Source organism: Furipterus horrens, unplaced genomic scaffold (assembly GCF_987537825.1).
Source record: "Furipterus horrens unplaced genomic scaffold, mFurHor1.1.pri manual_scaffold_4, whole genome shotgun sequence".
NCBI lineage: Eukaryota > Metazoa > Chordata > Mammalia > Chiroptera > Furipteridae > Furipterus > Furipterus horrens.
The window spans coordinates 182,051,690-182,064,743 of record NW_028327174.1 but is presented as its reverse complement, the minus strand read 5'-3'; the positions used below and the strand labels follow the sequence as shown (position 1 = coordinate 182,064,743).

General features: G+C 40.6%; 1 pseudogene; it reads right to left on the bottom strand.

The window, feature by feature from the left end:
• Positions 1-1,002: 1,002 nt before the first annotated feature.
• LOC150013509 (bone morphogenetic protein 15 pseudogene) lies at positions 1,003-2,201 on the bottom strand (annotated as a pseudogene).
• Positions 2,202-13,054: the final 10,853 nt, after the last annotated feature.

The following is a 13,054-nucleotide window of genomic DNA, read 5'->3' as shown; positions in this document are numbered from 1 at the left end:
AGCTTTGGAGTGTCTCAGGGTGGCAATTCAATGATCCAGCTCTGAAGTGACATGAATCATTTTCACTCACACTCATTGGCCAGAACAAGTCACAGGTCCCACTCAAGCAAAAGAAGCTGAGAAGTGCAATTCTTTTTTCTTTTCTTTTTTTAACAACAAAATTATTTATTTGTAACACAGCCCAGTTCCCATCACTCCAATACAGCATAAGAAAAGAGTTATATTGCAAGCATCCTATAGTCCAAAGTGAGCTCCATACTTTCCAAAAGAGTAAGCCCATCTCCCCCAGAGACCCATGCCCAGAGCCAAACTGAACTTGCACAAACAGGCTAGCCCAGAATGAAGTCAGCCCCAGGCCTCAACATAATGCATCCTCCCACCAGAGCCATTTAAGCTTTCTAACTGCAGCCTTCGCCCCCTCCCACCCCCATCCAGGCCAACTCCTAGCCTCGGAGACATTAGGGAGCTTTCTATGTGGAGTAATTAACAGGGGTGTAAGTGTTACACAAAACAATACCTTATGAAATCTAGTGTTCCATAGAAAGGTTAAAATGACTCCCCTATACATAATCCTAATCAGTAATGACAACTGTTCCCCTCTTTCTCTCCACCTCAAATCTAGAGCGCCTCAGAAGATGGAACACTAGGAAGATTCTACCTTTCTCAGGTCTTGGTGGGACAATGTCTAAAGTTCTGCCATCACGGACTGGTGACTTTTAACAAAGGCACAATGAAATTACAAGAAAATAGAGAGGACATATCCAAAAGAACATCTTACTCAAGAATTAAGGGCTCTGACTAGTGGTCAAAACACACTGATATTTGATATCAGAACTGTTTTTATAACATAAGGAGATCATAAATAGGAGGAGAGACTTAAGTAACAACACTTAAGGCAAGGACTAGAATCCATATATTAGATAGAGGATCACCTGCAGCTTTAATATCAGTATTTATTTTAAACCCTATTCCAATTTCTTGGGAAACCTGAGCCATATGCTATCACCTGCATGTGCAGGACTGGGCAATCATATCCTCATACTCCTTGTACAAGATACTACCATTAGCCTCAACCAGAAGGATGCTAATGGGAGCATACTTATAAGGGGCACAGGAGGGCTGAGGGACACTCTGGTCCACCAACTCGTTGACAAGGTTCTGGATGATGGCGTGATTGGGAGAATTGAGACCATAGCGTAGTATCCGAGGGCAGGTCCCTTTACAGTAGTTTGGGGTATAGAGGTTGGGAGCAATGATCCAGTGATCCCACCCCAGTTGGTGGAAACTGACTTGGAAATGGTGAAGGGAACACTGGTTACTTTCAGGCCCAACATGTTCCTGGGAGGGGCCAGGGATCTTAGATATGATACTGCCTGCTCGCCGTGCCCTCTGCAAGAGAAGAGAAGAGTCCCTTTTCATAAACTCCTCCAGGCCTCTGGGTAGAAATTTGGCCTTCTGAACACTTTTATGAGTGTTGTTGAAATAGAGTAGCAAGAAGGCAGTGTCCAAGGATGACGTGCCATGCCACGGGAGCTCAAGTTGCTGCTGACACATGAAGTGGAGTTGTAGAACCCTGTGCCTTTTGTGATTCCAGAACCTTTGCTGAACGTGTTGTGTGAAATCATCTCTGTCCAAGCTTTGGATAGCAAGGAAGGCTTTGAGGAACCTCTTCCTGAGGAAGGAAAGTAATTGGCTGAATTTTTCTGGACCCAGGGCTCCACATAGCATGAGCGGTGGAAGCTAGCTAGGCGGAGTTGATGGCAGTAAACCACAGTGGCTCTGACTAGTCGGTAGGCTACCCGGTTTGGTCTCAGAGGAAAGTCCAGAGTCTGTATATGCCAGGGGCCTCTGAGAGGTCTTGCTACATTGGGCAAGGGCCTCACCAGCCTCACCATGGTGGCCCCAATTGTGCGGTTCTCCCTAGGGTGCCCATGCACATCAGCTGAACGCTGGTACAACTCCAGCATGTACCACATGGGATGCCCTTGGACCTGTGGCTTCCTCTGTTGCTTGCCAGGGGTTTCTTCTAGCAGATCCCGAATCAGGGGCAAGGTAGGGCCCTCATCCAGGAGAGGAGTATAGGGCTGCCCTACCTTTGCCATTTGGACTCTGTGTTCCATAAAAAGTACCAGTCCCCAAAGAAGAAGAAATCTAAGGATGCTGAGGAGGACCATCTTGAAAGGTTTGGTGTTTAGCAACATGTTCTATCCTAAGCTCAAAAATGTTACTCCCTTTCCTTTCACACAGGTAACTGCATCCTGGCTCCACAACCACAGAGGATAGGGCAAGAAAAAAATGAAAGGCAGGCAGGCCCTATGTTGCTTCCTCTGGGAGGATCTTCTGGACCAAGTGAGGTCTACTAACTTGGCCTCTTTGCATCAAAACAAACAGAAACAGCACGTGGGACAAGGAAGCATGCCTCAACACCTGCACTCCAGGGCTGGGAACAAGATAGCACTTATTCGAAGGCTGAGGTAACATAAAAGAAGTCCATTCTAGAACCTGCTCCCTTACCTTATCCACTAGGATGGAAAAAAAAAAAAAAAGCATCCTGAGAAGTGCAATTCTGCCATATGCTACCAGACAGGGGAGAAGCGGTATGTACTGATGAGCAGCATGGATGAATAGATTGAGGGAGGTAGAGCAGTAAATAAGAATAATATTGAACAGAATTATTGTTTTTCTGATGACAGTCCAAAGTTCTGAAGTCAATACAGTTTCCACTTTCAGAAAATCTTTGCACAGAAGGAAGTATATTCACAACAGTGAGTCAGGGACTCATCCAGCTGAAAATGGTTAAAAAATAATGCCTACCCCACAATATTATTAATATGTGAAAGCAACTGGCACAGTGCTTAATTTCTAAATAATATTCTTTAAATACTGCCCCCCCTTTCCTTCCCAGATTGGATATAAGAGCAATAGTGTAACTGAAGAATAAAGCTATCAAAAATGGGCTACTTTGTTTGCATTAGATAAGAGAAAAAAACACAAGTTCATATATCATATATGACACCCAAGACATTTGCTCTTCCGTGCCAGAATTGCATCAATTACCTTATGCATTCCATAACTCCACGATCACTTTCCTCTTCTTTCTCCAAATTGCTGTTAGACTCTGCTTTTGAAACTGCAAATCAGTCCATATTGTTTCTTTAATGAAAACCCTTCAATGCCTTTTCATGACCCTCACTATAAAACTCTAGCTTCTTATCATAGAATCCTCACCTTTAAGACTTTGTCTGCTCAACTCACCATCCTCATCTTTCCACCTGTTGCCCAGTCACTTCCATTTTCCCAGACACAATGTTGCTCTCCTATCCGCTGTGCCTTCAGGCTTCCTCCATGACTTCCTTAACCCATTAGCCTGGCAGACCATGCTTTGACCTTGAAAAGCTCTCAGCTATCACTCTCCTCAGGTATTTGTCTTTTTACTTGACTATCTTCTTTATTTTATGTAAACTGCTTCTATCAGGGGCCACATTTCTTTCTTGTATCTACAGAATTTAGCACAGAGCCTGATATAGAATGGGATTCATTCTATGATTCATTCAAAGAACATTTGAATGAATCATTAAAATACAAATTTCATTTTCCTATGTCTTCATAATGACCATTTTAATAATTGCATATTATTCAACCAAGAAGATATCCAACTTAAAAAATTAAAACAAGATAACCTTTTTCCTTTAAGAAAGTAGGAAAATAATATTTGTATATAAAAGAAAAATGCCAAACACACAGGTGTCTTCTAAAGCCTTATATAAAGGCAAAATGTTGCCTTTTTTTGCAGAAATAGCTCTTAGAAAGGGACTGAACTAAGCTATACATGACTGAATAAAGTTAGATAAATAGGTAAGAAAGAGATTTTGCCTTTTTTTTTTTTTTTTTTTTGTTCCTAGGAATTGCCAACTTTTTCACCAGAAAATTCTACTTTTATTGTTATTTGTCCTAGAATGGACAGACCTAGACTTGATTCTCAAGTTTGCCAGGATTATTATCTCTGAAGACTATTTTAAGGAATAGGGATTTAAGCAGAGCCCTGTAAGTTTAGTTCAAATCTGTCATTTTACACAAGCCTATAAAATGGGTCCTACTATACTCCCATTCCAGAGATGATGAAATGCAGGCACTGAAAGGCTGAATAAAACCAGCTAATATGTCAGGTTTGAGCCCAGGAAGTCTGATTCTGATTCTATAATTTCTCCTATAACAAAACATATGTATTTTAATAGCTCAAAAAGCTTTATTCCTGAAAGAATGGCTCTCATAAAATGGGTTTGAAAATGTAATTGGGAAAGTAGAAGCGCTTCAGTGGACATTTGTCTATTATTTTGTTCACTTTCCATCTGAGCCCTCATCTTTATTTGGAGAATTTCTCATCTTAAGGAACTTGGTGGGAGGCAAAAATTGCCTTCCACAATAATGAAAATAGTTCCCTTTTCTTTCTAGGGCAGATGGAGGGCACAAAATGGAACAAGGTTCACCCTGGAAGAATGATCTGTATAATTTTCCAGGGATTTAAGGTTTCTGATTTTTATATACAGAGAGAAAAGGCAGTAAGTCAACTGAGGTCATTCCTTTACAAACATGACTCATATGCCATCCAAACTATAAGTTATGAAATTGCAATCTAAGAGAAAGTGGCCAGTTTGTCAACTCTACCTGAAAAACTGCTCAGTAGGAGCCCTCTTTATGTGCTTATTGTTGAAGTGAATCTACTCTAAGGAGATTCAGAGAAACAGATGTAGGAAGGCCTGTTATCTAAGCATGGTAGTGGCTTCAACAGAGAATATGCTCCCGGAGCATCCTTTCTTTCCTAGCCATATTGGTGGTAGGTATTTGCTAGTCAACTGGCTGATCTGGGGGAGAAGAAAGAAAGAGAATAATAAAGATAATTTTAGTTATGACTGTATCAGTTCCTGCCCTGTGATCAAAGTGGGGGAAGGGCAGACAATCTGCTGACTGCAGCAATGAGTCAGTGTCGCAAAAGTCAGAGCATGACAACTTCCAGGGGGGACCATTTGATTCTTTAGGACAGTGTGTTTTATCTCAGGCAGCTGTGAAAATAGGCATAATATAGAAGAGAAAAGTTATCATCGATTTTTAAGATTTGTTGATTTACTTATTCAACAAATGTTTATTAAGCATTGTGTTAAGTTTGTTGGTGTCCTAATAATGGGCAGAAATCAAACTGGCTCCCAATCTCAGGAAATTTAGAACTTAGTGAAGGAGATGGATGAGTTAGTCACAAAAGCTGGGATAAGTGCTATGAAGAAAAGCAACGTGGTTCTTAAAAAGCCTAGAACAAAGGCAAGAGAAAGGTAAATTGAAGAATGAGAAGAGCTAAGAAGGTGAAAGGCAGGGAGTGGATGTTGCAGGGAGATGGGTGCAGAGGGAACAGCATGAGCCAAGGCTCCGAGGTGGGTGGGGATTAGGACACATTCAAAAAATGGAATGAAGGCCAGTGAGCCTGAAGCTCACAAGGGAAGAGACAGGGTGGTGGGCCAGGCTGCAGAGATTGCTGGAGACAAATAGTACAGTCTTGGGAGCATGTTAGGTGTAGAAAACAACAAAAATGCGTGTGTGCATCAGGGTGTGTTGTAGTTAACTTTTCAGTCCTTTCAGGGAAACAGGCATTTTCTTCTCAGATATGGGGGGTACATGGATAGAAAATGTGAAGCACTGGCTTATTATATGTCTTGCAAGGTCAATTGTACTGCTCCTAATTTGCAGATGAGGAAACTGAAGCTCAGAGAGGTGAAGTGAACTAGGTAGTGTAAGTTGTAATGACCAGACAGGATTTCAATGTTGATCTATTGGACTCCATCTCTGTGGGAGATTTTAGAAGCCAACTCTGTATTCTCCACAGTTTTGCCTATGATCATTCAGGGCTATGTATATTGATTCTGTGGGCAATAGTTTCTATTTTCACTGCTTTTTAAATAAACCTCAGCATGATTTCCTTTAGACCTAGTTTCTTTGTGGCTCTCCAATCTGAGATCAAAGCAAATTTGCACATGGTGGCTTAAGATGATCTTCTGGTCACCCCCATTAGTCACAGGTACATTCAGCATTCAAATGCAGTCAGCTTTCCCTTAGTTCATCTGACATGTGAATCATCTTTGGTCCATATCAGTCACATTTTGCATAGTAAATGCATTGCTCTCTCCTCAACAAGTTATTCTCATCCTATCTCATTTCTCTGGAATTTATAGGGAACTCAGAATTTGTCAGAGTTCAAATGGACTCACTGCAACTTCTCACTGAAAGAGATTTCGTTAAAATAAATCCTTGATACATCCAAGGTCTTACTGAATCAACATATTCACAAATATCACTTTAATATAATTTCTCCCAGAAAAAGAAATAATGAAACACTGAAACATTTAAGTTGCACTTTGATAATTTACTTAACGAGCAGTATTTGCTCAGCCTAAAGTGGAATCACAAATACCTTTTTCTTCACTCTGTACAGAGCGTATGGTGATCATTTATGTCATAGAGCCGAGTGTGATATTCCAATCTTAATGAAGCCAAGGGTTCAGCTTTCTGGCAAGGGACAATCACTTCCTTGGGCTTCTTATTTTCTATTCTCTTTCAGCACAAGCGCTTGCATTTGAAGTTCTTCTTCTGTAGAGTTTCCTCACAAAGATATACAATTTATCACATTATAAAAATTGCTAATTTCTCCTGAAGGAGTGTGAAACCACAAAACTGATAAAAACATAAAAGCTGGGTGGTTGGTGAGGTTCATAGATTGAGTAGTTCAGTCAAAACACAAGCTTTGCAAACCCATGTGATTTAAAGTACTCTTGCTGCAAAATGATAAATCACCCCACGTCCTTAGCCTGCAAGGCCCATTGTGAATAGCTGAATTCACGGATACTAAATTCACAAATGCTAATGGTCTACTTTGTTCCCCTAACTTTTCACCTGACTTGTATTTTGCTTTTTATGTAATAATATCCAAAGTCTTTTGTGTATGCTATGTTCTCAGCTCAGCCTGTCTTGGGTCTCTTTTTGAGCTGCCCTCGACTGTGAACTTGCCACATGACTTGTATCAAGTTATCACTGACACTGACCTTAAATAGCAACCCCCAGTAAAAATCCGGTAGCAATTTCTGATTATTCTGTTCATCTGTTTCTACCAAACAAATTTTGTCTGACCAACAACAGCCTAGATTGTCTAAAGATTAAGTTTACATGACTCTGGGTGAAACAAAATATATGTTTTTTATTTTTTCAAGTGACTACTCCAGAAAGTCAATGATGATTATGAATAAATAGTGAATAGGGAAATGATTATGATGTAGTATTAAATGACAAAACAAGCCATAAAATTGCAAGTATAGTGAGATTTCAATGGTCTAAAAAAATACTAAAATTCAACATACCAACAAATTAATAGCAATTATATCTGGGATTATGAAAATAATTTTAATTTTCTTTATGGTATTTTGGATTTTCAATATTTTAATAACCCATCAAAAAGATTATTCAAAAGCTCAGTAGTACCTATGGAGTACCTCTGTCTTAAGAAAATTGTAGAGCAGCTCCTGAAAACACTGCACAAATTCCTCCACAGTTTCAGAGGCTAAAACTCAAGGCCAGTAACTTGAGGAATTTAATAAAGAACAAGAAGCAAATCGCAACTTCAATTCCCCTGCAAATATGACAGGATTTTAAAATGTGCCTGGAAAACTGCATCTGGGGTTTTGCCAATCCCATAACTTTTGGGACGTTTGCTGAACCCAAAACACAGCCGGGCCCACCCATCCATAATTAAAGCCCTCCCCCAAATGAATTCATTGCTTTGTGGCACCATCTGTCTCATTCCCTTATTTACATAATAGGGAACCCTGCTCCGACTGCAGCAAATGAAAAGTGACAAAAGAATGGCGAATGAAGAAAGATGAAATGTATACATGTATACATCAGATTATGTATAATATGGTCAAATCCCTCCAATTTAAAATTAAAAAGTTTTTTCTAAACCCATCACAATTTCACCTGGGCTTCTTTCCAGCTCTCAGAACCTCCTTCCTCCTTCTGTTGCATCTGCAAATCTCACTAATATGGCTTGTTTCGCTCAAAGAGTTCATTTGTCACATTTTATTTTATTAAATACTTTATATTCCTCTTGTGGACCCATTAGAACACCAGTTAGAGAAAGTAATGTAAATCAATTGTGTTTGGTAGTCACTAAGGATGCAGAGGAGAAATAAGCAGTTTCATATTAACTTGAAATTTAAAAAGAAAAAAAAATGTCCCCAATATTAAGCTTCCTTGAATCTTTCTCATTTTCCTCCTGTCTGTCTCCTGGGAAGTTTCTGTCCTAATAATGGGAACAGGAACAGTGGATCTGTTCAAAGACAGACAAAGGGTTGGTTTTTTAATATGCAGCAGTCACTCTAATCCCATGTTTTGTGTCCCTTCCTACAGCTTTCCAGTGCCCAGGGCAGCCAAAGCCTGAAGTAGGGTGTGCTCCACTCTAAAACTTAAGTGACATGGATTCCTATTCGGGCTCTGCCACTCTGTGACCTTGGGCAAGTCCACTTCTGAGAACTTCGAGTTCCCAGTCACTGCTCTCCTGACCCATAACATAAATGCCTACTTGGAAGCCTAGATGATGCTCTTCTCTGTGATCTAGATCTCCTATTTCCATGCCTACAGACACACACAGACTCAAGAGGGTGAAGGAGTAGGGGGCCTGAGCTTCTTCAGGTCCAGGGCTCACTTTTTACTAGGACCAAGTACCCTCAGGCCAGAGGTGGGAAAAGAAGCCAAGGTTCAGAGGCATACATTGTCTTCTGCATCAAGCCGGACTCTTTTATAGCCAGAGACCAAGAGCAAGCAACCTCAGCCCAGCTCTGACAGCCATGGGAGATGTGACACCTCAGGCTGAAATGGGCAGAGATGTCCCAATGCTGAGAATAGTGGCTTAATGTGTGCACTGCAGACAGCTAGAGAATCAAGATGGTCTGTGATGAACAGATCCCTTAGCCACTGTTCGGGTCTGTCAATCAGAATTCCTGAGGATGGGACCAAGAAATCAGCATATTTATTATGTTCTCAGGTAATTCTGATTCATAGCCAAGGTTTTGGGACTACTGGTTTCCATAACTCTTGAGGTGGTAAAAGGAAGTACATCTTTAGGAGAAACAATTTCTTAGTTCTAAACTCCAAAAATAATATTGCTATATATGTGTCCTTATTCAGGTGTTATTGATCAACAGAGTAGATAAAACCAGCAACAGCTTTATTCCTTAGATGCAGAAATGTTCATGTGGACACATATTATACCCACCTGCAATCAATATGAAGCCAGCACCCTAAGCACATACCTGGTAAGCACTTTTTTTTTTTTTCAGGGGCTACTACCCTTATGAGCTTCAGGCTGGGCTTATGATCTATGCCTGGGAATGCACAAAGGGTGATAGCAGCCCCACCAAAGAGACGCTAAAACCTCTCCCTATAATCTCATCCAGTAGCTAAAACCCCCCTGCAAAATAAAAAAGAGTTCAATGATGATAGTATTTTTTAATATAGATGACTCAGGTTTTCTCAATCTTATACAAGTATGAAATAAAACAGCTTCAGAAAACATTACAATTTTTAATGATTTTTTAAAAAATCCATATACAACCTCTGTTGTCTCCTTGCAAATACAGCTTGAAGGCAAGTGAGCTAGACTACTTTTCCAACCAGATGTCCTCTGCCAAGCCCCTCCTATCAACATGGGAGAAGCTCCTGCTGCTGTCACAAACAATAGAGAAGTGCATTAAGAAAAGTGTGTAGCAGTGGAGACACCAGGCCTGGACCTCTGGGTCTTGCCTCTACCAACTGCACAACCTTGAAACATTAGGTAAACCTGACCATCATCGGTAAAATGGGATAACAGTGACCGATCTGACATGGTTGAAGGATCAATGAGACAAAGGACATGAAAGGTCTAACTAAGCAGTAAAAACAGGGTGTACTGTGCTCCCTTGAGCTCACATATGGGTAAAGGAGATGAAAAAAATTAGGAAATAAGTAAAGTTCAAGTCACCGTGGAAGCCCAAAGGTGGAAGGGATTAGTCCTGCCTAACGAGATCATGAGCCACATTCTAATGGAAAAAAGATATGAGCTAAATCTTTGGGGTTGTGTAGAAGTCTTCCAAAAGAACAAAGGGAGAGAGGAGAGGAGAGAATAAAAAGAAGGATGCTGACTTCAGAAATAAGGAGTGCAAATGGATGTGATTGGTTCATGAGGTATATTTTGGGGGATAGAAAGTGTAATTACAGAAGTGGGGGGTGAGGAGGCTGGTAGTGAAGGAGTTTGTTAATCTGTGCTGAAAAAGAACATATCGAAGGACCAACGGAGGCTTTAGAAAGTAGAGTGACATGATCAGATTTGAGTACAGAAAGGTCACTCTGGAAATAGTGATTAAGATGGGCTGGAGCACAGTGAGACCGGAGGCAGAAAGGCCACAATGAGAGATGGCGTTGTAGAAACCTTGGTAAGGAAAGACCAAGGCCCTAGACATGAGGTGGACACTACTTATGTGAATGATGCTAGGGAGGAAACAACAGCTGACCGTCTGTATGGGGCAGGAAAGGAGAATGAGGAATCAAGGCTTGTCTCACAGGTTACAAATGCAAGTGAGTAGGTAAATGACTGAGAGAGAAGGATTTAAAAAATGAACAAACGTAAGAGTAAGTAGATGTGAAAAGATAGTGGATTTGGCTTGAGACATGTTGAGTTTAACACTACCTGTGAAAACCACATGAAAAATCTAGTGACTATACATATATGTGTCTCTCTAATTATTGGGGGGAAAATTGAGGGTAAAAGAATCTCATTATATGGAAGCTAAAGATAGTTACCTGATGTCAGGATGTTCTTAGAGGTTTGTTATTATCAAACAGTAGTTATTTCAGCAATTGAACTGCTGTGACAACCATGTCTCTTTCCTCATTAACTGAGCTCTGTGTTCAAATCCAAACACCCAATGTGCTCAACCATATTCTTGAGACTCCAAACAAAATTCAAGGACAGCTATGCTATGTCCAAAGTGCAATGACTGTGGACCATGGAGAAGATTACAGACATAGTCAACTCAGACAATGAACATGAAATTGCTTTGAAGTCCCTCAAGAAAGAGCAGTTTCTCTTCTTTCCTGTTTCCTTAGAGAGGAACAGTCTACCCTCAGAAATACAATTAAATGTTGAGTGGCCCGTAAGTTGTCAAGCCTACCACATTATCTGACATACAGAAGTTACACAATGTTTAGTGAATAAATTACAGAATGAAGACACACATACATTAAACAGAATAAACATCCCAACAGAATTGGAGGAGGGTGGGAGAACTTTTTATCTCCTAGATATAAAAGATTTCCAAAGGTGCAGCTTTCCAATATTAGTCAATGGTGGCATTTCAACCCGGTCACATCCCAAGATACCACTAGGGGTGTCTACAGTGGAAAATTGAAATTTTCTTTCTTTCAACAAGGAAACTAAATGCTCACAGAAGGGGCGAGTGGGTGCGGCTTCATTGAAACAGCACTGAAATGCTATATCAGGTCATAAACCTGTGGTATGGTTTAGTGACTGTGTTTAAATAGATGCTTCTCATTGCCTTATGAGATCCAGGAAAGCCATAAAAATTCATGGCCTACTTGTGGCTGAGCTCTAATAAAGGAATAATCGGTACTTTAAGTGAGGGGTAATGGGAGGTACAGTGGGAGATTTACTAGAGCAATAAGGGCTGCAGAGGGAGAGTAGGTTTTTCATGTCAATTACACTGACAGACAACAGAGCAAGACTTTCCTGACACACACTTGCAATCCTATTCTGTTAAGTGACAAGATAGGGCCCTTAGTTCTTCCTTCTCCTGCACTTCCAGGAATCAAAGCCTTGGAGTTTTACTTGGGGCTCCTGTCACCAAAGTTAATAAAGCTTCAGTGAGGTTCCCATAATAGATTGCTTGGCATGGTGGAAAGAACTTGGAAGGATTAGAAGGAACTTTAGTTTAAATCCTAGTTCTGTCAGTTACTAAGTGATTTTATTTTGTCCCTAATTATTTCTTGCCAATGATTCATTCCTGGCCATTGTCATGGGACTCGAGGTATCTCTCTATGGGAGAAGCACTGACTCCTATCTCCTTGACTTTAAACTTGGTCATATGACTTGCTTTGGCCAATGACATGTGGGTTGAAGTAATGTATGTAACAATCCACAAGAGCTTTAAGAGTCCCTGAGAGGTTGGTCATTTCTCTTTTCTCTCTGTCATGAGAATAATATACCCCACATAAGGAGTGAGTTCAGGAATAATGAAGACAGATGGACCAGAGCCAGAGCAGACCTCAGACACAGTACTAGAGAGTAAAAATTACAATCTGTTGTTTTAAGACACTGAAACACTGGGAGTATTTGTTACTCAGTATAATATAGTGAGAGCTGACTGATACACAGGGTGGTTGTGGAAAAAGTGCTTAACCTAAATAAGCCTTGTGTTCCCTGAAATGGTCACAATATACCCACTTATACGACTGTGTGGAGATCAAATGCAATTCTAGCTCTATGTATGGCACAGAGAAGTTGTTCAATTAATGGCAGTTATTATTATTTGTATTTGCTACTCAATTAGTGATAAAAGACATTATGTTATTTTCCAACACATGTGCTTCTGGTGAGCTTGTTTCAAGCATTCCATGCTGTGGAGTCCCTGGGCCAATGTGGCAATCAGTGACAATTTGTACATTTATGACACTCTTCTTCCAGGACCAGGGAGAAAGAGTCTCTCACATCTTTTCATCACAGCCTTCATAAGCTGTGAAAGAAATAGCAGCAGTTTCACTTTCACTCCATTACACATCCAGTCAATGGAACACTGCCTTTTCCTTACCTGGGAGACAGGCATCCAAAAGCTGGCTCCTGTGGCCCTTTACACATGGCCATACTGCTAGGAAAGCAAGGGGACTGTGCTCATTGCAATCAGTAATAGTACCTCACCCAGGACTGGCCATTCATAGTTCAAAAAGCTTCCGTAGTTTCCATAAAAGC